The sequence below is a fragment of the Capsicum annuum genome, unplaced genomic scaffold (genome assembly GCF_002878395.1).
Source record: "Capsicum annuum cultivar UCD-10X-F1 unplaced genomic scaffold, UCD10Xv1.1 ctg4962, whole genome shotgun sequence".
In the NCBI taxonomy this organism is placed as follows: Eukaryota; Viridiplantae; Streptophyta; class Magnoliopsida; order Solanales; family Solanaceae; genus Capsicum; species Capsicum annuum.
The window spans coordinates 39,744-47,378 of NW_025857422.1; positions in this window are offsets into that span (position 1 = coordinate 39,744).

Genomic DNA, 7,635 nt, shown 5'->3' on the forward strand with positions numbered 1-7,635 from the left:
TTTAATTAGTCTCATTCAAGGACGAATGTTCCCAAGGGGTATATATTGTAATACCTCGTACTTTTCCTAGCTTAGTTTAGCTCCTAGTATGTTAAGGGACAATTTGGAAAATGTATAACTCTGGATACATATGGAATTTTCCAGTTCTAGGCCCACCAAATGGTACATAAATGAATCAGCTTTCCAACGATACCAATTTTTCCTCAATCCTATACTCGGTTAAGAAGTTATGATGATTCTATTGAAAGTAGTAGAATACCGTGATAAGCATCGCATCACGGTGAAGGACAAATTTGCAATGGTTTGATTTCTAGTGGAGCATCGCGATTAACCCACGTCGTGGAGAAATTCTAGTTCCCATTCATCTCTTTACAGTAGCTCAACGCGATTTGTCTGTATCACGTTAAAATTCCCAATTGGACAGACACCGCATCATGGTGGAGTGCAAAATGGCACTCGTCCTTTTTGAGTGACGCAACACGATTACACCGCGTCGCGCCAGAGCCCAAAATGGCATTCATCCTTTTTCCAGTGAGCCACCGCGATAGCGGCGCATCGTGGTGGTATGTGAAATTGAAATTTTTCCAGTTCTGAGTAATTTTTACAAAGGGCAATCTAGTCAATTTTCCAAGACCCAAATCTTGAAAAACAAGGAATTTAACCTATTCTAAGCATTATATGCATACTTTCCACATAATTACTCTCCAGGAAATCCTAGAACATTAACTCTTAATCCCCAAGAAATCCAAATTCCACTATTTTTTTCCAAGATAACTCAAAATTAAAGATTCCCAATTCAAGAACTTCAAGAATCAATCTTCAAGAGAATAACTTGGAACTCAAAGTTCAAGCACCTTTATCAATTTCATCAATTAAGGTATGTAGGGTTTTCAACAAGGATAATTCTTTCATCCTTGTGCCTAAAATTATTTTTAAAGTTGATTTTTACATGAAATTATATGAATTTTAGTTTAGGGTTTATACCCACTTATTATTATTTGTAGATTATGAGATTCTGAGAGATTTAGATGATGAATAGCATGTCTACTTTCGTATTTTCTGCGTATTATAGTAATTTCCAGATTTAGAATTGAATTATCAATATTTTTATTATCAAGCATGAACTTTATGATGATTTATCATGAAATAGATGACTGGGTTATTAGCCCTCGTTTGAATGTTGTTATTTCAAGAAGGTTATGCTATTAAGCATCCCATGATTTGTATATTCTTATTTTTGAACAAAGATTTGATCTATTGATCTCAGTTTAGATGTGGAATCCACTTTATAGATTTAACTATAGTTTACAGTAAATAAATTCATAAGAGATTTTCATTGTAAACCCTTATAGTAGTTTTAAAATTGGATTTCATATAGAATGAGCATACAGATTAAAGGGAGTAGTATTTAGCACCGAGTTGGGTATGTATACATACCCCAAAACTATGAGCCAATGTAGGTACAAATTATTAGATTATTCCCATTTCTATATGGATGACAGTTATAGATGTGATCACATAGATTAGGTTATACTCATTGGTAAGAGTATGACAACTCTCCCCAATATGAGGTTTTCCCATCAGGGAACTAGACGTTGGACACTATGATAGCTCATATAGCGTATGTCGTTTGAAGAACCTCCCTAACAGTAAAGACTTGCAAAATAGTTTTTAAAAGTATTTCCCTACAGCCTAATAGCAAATACTTATCGAACAACTTTTAGAAACTAAGTGTAAAGGTCACAATTTTATTTAGATATTGGTTTATGTATGACATAAGCAATGAAATTTCAGATTTTAGTTTACAGATATAGAAGTGAGTCCTTTCTACACTTAGACAGCATGATTTAAAGACAGAATACCAGTATAGCTTTTAGAAACTAAATGTTATGACACACTAGATTTATTCATCATGTTTTATTATTCATGAGTATGATTTTTAGTTTTCAGATATTCCAGCTTATATTAGTCATCTACATTTAGCTGTATTATTTTATAAATATGATGATGTTGAGATACTATTTTATGTATGCATTCACCCTCATATACTCAATATAATCTAGAAGTATTGTCCACATATACATCTATGTGCTATATTGTCTCATAATGTAGGTTCAGCTGCTCAGTTTTAGCAACGTGAGTGATTTAGAGCATCTCTATCTGCATCCCAATAGTTGGTGATTCCTCATAGTTTGGGTATAAGTTATTCAAAAAAATTTCAGCTTATTAGTATAGATGATTCAGTATTTTTAGACTGTTCGAGTCAGCTAGGGGCTTGTCCCAGTGGCTCTCTAGTTATTAGTAGTAAAGGCTTGTCAGAGTGCTAGATGTGATACAGATTTCCAGTATTACTTTTTCAAACTTTGAGTATAACATTTTCAGATATTATATTCAGATAATTTTAGCTTAGATCAGATAGACTTTCGTATTGATTTTGTGATTATATTTCTCTATTATGAGTTTCATACTTAGTAGAAGGATTACAATGTTAGCTTAAGCCTACTCGTAGTCTTAAGCATCGTATAAGGTATCAGGACTCATTTTGGGGGCGTTACACGCGTGTTCCATTAGATCCATAGAATATTGCATACCTACAGACATAACAACTATTGGATCGAGAATGTAGAGAAACTGAATAAGCTAGATTTACTTCAGATACAGAGTTAACTCAGCAAGGTAGACTAGTCAAGCCTAGACAGGTTGTTGATCTTTGAGTTATATAGGCAGAGATCTATTTATTTCGGCATATCATCACTTATAACTATACGAGGGGGATGATAAAGATCTGGGTTATGTTGAGCCAATTGTGTCTGGAGCCATTGTTCCTCATGCTTTTTTACCCCTAATGTGAAGTTTGATATTACTAGTGCTCAGATCTAACTGTTGAATCTGAAGGGCGTATTTTTGGTTTCATCTAAGGATAATACATACACCTTACACATTTTCTTAGGATCTGCACATCTTATACTATTCCAGGGGTTGATCAAAAAGTATTGAGATTAAGGTTGTTCCTATTTTATTTTACAAGAGAAGCATCACTGTGGTTAGGGGAACTTCCAAGAGGATCTATCACTACTTGGAATGAGTTGAAGAAATAGTTTCTAAGAAAATTCTTCCCTTTTGCACAGATGCTACAGTTGAAGGATGAAATTTATAACTTTAGGCAGTTACCTACAGAATCTAGGTATGAGGTGTAGTTTTAATTTAAGAAGAAGTTGAGCATGGTACTAAATCACAGAATTAGAGGATCTAACTTATAAAGAATATTTTATAGATCACTGAATGATAGTTCAAGAGCTATGGTAGATACTATTCAGGAGGAGCATTTATGCATTTTCATTGGGATGTTATGCAGGAAATACTGGATAATATTTTTCTGACCAATAGGGGTTGGCATACTAAAGATTTAGAATATGGTGGTGGTATATATATTATTAGAGTAACAAATACTTATGAAGCAGCAAATGATATGGTAGCACAAGAGGTTGCACAGCTTTGTACACATCTTGGGTTTCTTGTAAAGCAATTTGAATCATTGAGTGCTGAGAAGGTGAATGCAGTTGTAGCATGAGGGTCTATTTCAAAACCATTCAAGATTGAATTTGAAGAAGAAGAAAAGTATCTTTATCGTACATTGGAGGATTTCCAAGCTCAAGGGCAAGGTAATCAAGGTCAAAACTATTATAATGATTGATACAGAGATAGAAATAGATATAGAGATGGTTATTAGTGGTGTAAAGATGACTAGAAGGAGAATATTGACAAGTATATTCCACCAGGTAGTCGAGATCTAGAGTCTAGAATGGAGGAACCTTTGTCTAAGCTGGTCAAAGGGAAAAAAAGTCAAGAGAATTGCCTAAAGGATATCAAAGCTAATTTGTCAAGATTAAACTATAAAGTTGAGTCACATGCTACAGAAATCAACCATTTGGAGCAATAATTTGGTCATAAGTAAGCCACAGTAAATCAGAGATAGCCTGGCACTCTTCTAAACAATACAATGGTAAGACCTAGAAATGATAGCCAATGGCATGCCATTACCACTCGGAGTGGTAAAGTCACTATAGATCCACCTGTACCCACTGTTGATGAGCAAAAGAATGATGATGAGTTGGTTGATGTGGGGAGTAGTATCAAGAAGAATGATAGAGAAGAGACGGCTATAGAGTCTATACTAAAGCCCATTCAAAGACCTCTTCCTCCGTTTCCTCAAAGGCTAAAAAATAAACAAAAAGAAGGTAAGTATTAAAAAAAATTCTAGGTTAAAACAGTTTGTTGCCAACATACCACTTGTAGAGGTATTGGAGCAGATGCCAGGATATACAAAATATATAACGGATTTGATCACCAAAAAGAGGTCAGTCAGTTATGAGCCAATCGACAATATTCATCATTGCAGTGCAGTAGTTACTAGATCTTTGGTAAAGAAGAAGGATAATCCTAGTGCTTTCATAATACCATGTACTATTGGGTCTTTCAACTTCACTCGAGCATTATGTTATTTAGGGGATAGCATCAACCTCATGCCATTTTCCGCATTCAAGCAGTTGGGGTTAGGAGGTCCCAAACCAACTACCATGAGACTAGTAATGGATGACAGAATAGTAAAGAATCCTATTAGAATCTTTTATGACATTTTGGTAAAAGTGTCTTTTTTTCTATTTGCTGCTGATTTTGTTATATTTGATTATGAAGTAGACTTTCAAGTCCTAATAATTTTGGGAAGACTATTTTTGGCTACAGGTAAGATGTTGATTGATCTAGAGAAAGGACATCGGATGTTGAGACTTAATGATGAACATATGACATTCAATGTATGCACATCTATGAAGCATCCTGATGAATTGAGAGTGATAACTATGATTGATATATATGATGGGGAGGCCTATTCATTTGGCGATGTTGATGCAGTTACTCTATGGGATGATGATTCTCATGCGATTGTTCCTATTGAAGAAAGACTGGGTGTTGAATCACTTGTAGCAGTGATCATGAATTTTAACTCTAATGGTATCAAGGAGTATAAGGAGATAGTAAGTGCACTACATGGAAAATTTTACTATGAGTTTGTACCAAAGAAGCTTGACTTAAATTTGAGGAATAGATCTACTCTACCTGCTCGTCCGTTCATTAAAAAGCCACCGATGTTAGATTTAAAGTCCCTCTCATCCCACTTGGGATATGCATTTTTAGAGTCTAACAAAACTTTACCGGTTATTATTGTAACTGATCTGAGATAGTCAGAAGTAGAAGCATTATTATCAGTATTGCATAGATTTAAGAGGTCCATTGGATGGTCCTTTGAAAATATTATGGGTATTTTTCCTGGTTTGTTTACTCACAAAATATAACTTGAATCAAATTGTGTTCCATCTATTGAACATCAGAGTTGACTCAATTCTCCTATGTCGGAGGTGGTGAAGAAGAAAATAATCAAGTGGTTGGATACTGGTGTAGTGTATCCCATTACTGATAGCAAGTGGGTCGGTTCGGTACAATGCATTTCGAAGAAAGTCAAAATTACTTTGGTGCCTAATGAGAAGAATGAGCTAGTTCTTATGAGTCCAGTCACTAGATAGAGAGTGTGCATGGATTACAGAAAATTGAATGCATGGACTTAGAAAGATCATTTTTATATTCCCTTCATGGATCAGATGTTAGACAGGTTAGCAGGCAAAAGATGGTACTATTTTCTTGATGGGTACTCAGGCTATAATCAGATTAATAGTACACCTGAGGACCAAGAGAAGATGACTTTTACATGTACTTATGGGACTTTTGTATTCAAACGCATGCCATTTAGGCTATGCAATGCTCCAGCCACATTTTAGAGATGTATGTTGTCAATTTTCTCTAATATGGTAGAAGACACCATCGAAGTGTTCATGGATGATTTTTCAGTTATTCGTTATTCTTTCAAAGAGTGCCTAAAGCACTTGGAAAATGCTCTCCAAAGGTGTGAAGAATAAAACTTGGAACTTAATTAGGAGAATTGCCATTCTATAGTCAAAGAAGGAATTGTGCTTGGGCACAAGATTTCAAAAAAGGCATAGAGGTTGATCGAGCGAAGATAAAAGTGATTGACAAATGACCTTGCCTAATTTCAATGAAGGGAATTCAAAGCTAGGGAATGCAGGCTTTTATAGGAGATTTATCAAGGATTTCTCAAAGATTGCTAATCCTCTTTGCAAGCTTCTTGAGAAGGAGATAAAATTTAATTTTGATGATGTATGTAAGAAGGTTTTTGAAAGCCTAAAACAGAAGTTGGTGTCTGCACCAATCATTGTGTCTCCTGATTGGTCCTTACCCTTTAAGATTATGTGTGACTCTAGTGAATTAGCTTTAGAGGCTATACTAGGCTGGCGGAAAGAAAAGATCCTTCACCCTATCTACTATGATAGTAAGGCACTAAATTTGGCTTAAAAGAACCATACCGTGACGAAGCAAGAGTTTTTGGCAGTAGGTTTTTCCTTCAAAAAGTTTAGATCTTACCTAATTGGGACAAAGGTAAGTGTACGCATTGATCATGCAACATTTAGATACCTAATTTCTAAATATGATGCAAAGCCATGGCTTATTAGGTGGGTGCTTCTGCTACAAGAATTTAAATTTGAGGTAAAGGACAGAAAAGGCACAGAAAATCAAGTGTAGATCACTTATCTAGACTGGAGGAGAAAGGGATGCAGAATATTGCAACTGGGTTGGAGATTGATGACATTTTTCCAGATGAGCAAATATTAGTAGCTTTCCAAGATTGAATTCCATGGTTTACAGATTATGCAAAGTACTTAGCCACTGATCTAGTTCTAGAAGATCTTTTGTATCAGCAAAGAAAGAAGTTTATGCATGAGGTAAGGAAATTTTTTCGGGATGAACCTTATTTATTCAGGATTTATATAAATGGAGTCATTCGTAGGTGTATACCAGAGGTGGAGATGATGAGCATAATTGAGTCTTGTCATTCCTCACCAGTTGGGGGTCATCATAGAGGGGTTCGCACTGCTCATAAAATTCTACAATATGGCTATTATTGGACACCTATATACAAAGATGCTTATGATTATGATTCTGCATACGACTAATGTCAACAACAAGCTACGATTTCTAGAAGACATGAACTTTCTATGACTCTTATTTTCCAAGTTGAATTCTTTGATGTATGAGTCATAGACTTCATGGGACCATTTGTAACTTTGTGTGTCCTGAAGTATATACTTGTAGCAGTTGATTATGTTTAAAAGTGGGTGGAAGCCATTTCATTTCCTAACAATAAAGCAAGAAGTGTCACTGCATTCTTGAGAAAGAATATATTTTCTTTATTTGGCATGTCGTGAGCTATTATTAGTGATGGAGGTTCACATTTTTTCAATCATCTATTTAACATTAAAAAATATCGAGTGAAACATAGCATGGCAACACCATATAATTTGCAAACTAGTGGACAAGTTGAAGTGTCCAATAGAGAAATCAAGTTCATCTTGGCGAAGACTGTGAATGCCAATAGGATTGAATGGGCAAGAAAGTTAGATAATGCGTTGTGGGGTTACCTCACCATTTTAAAAAAAACCATAGGTAAACCATAGTATCTAGTGCATGGCAAGTCTTTCCACTTGCCAATTGAGCTTGAGCATAAGG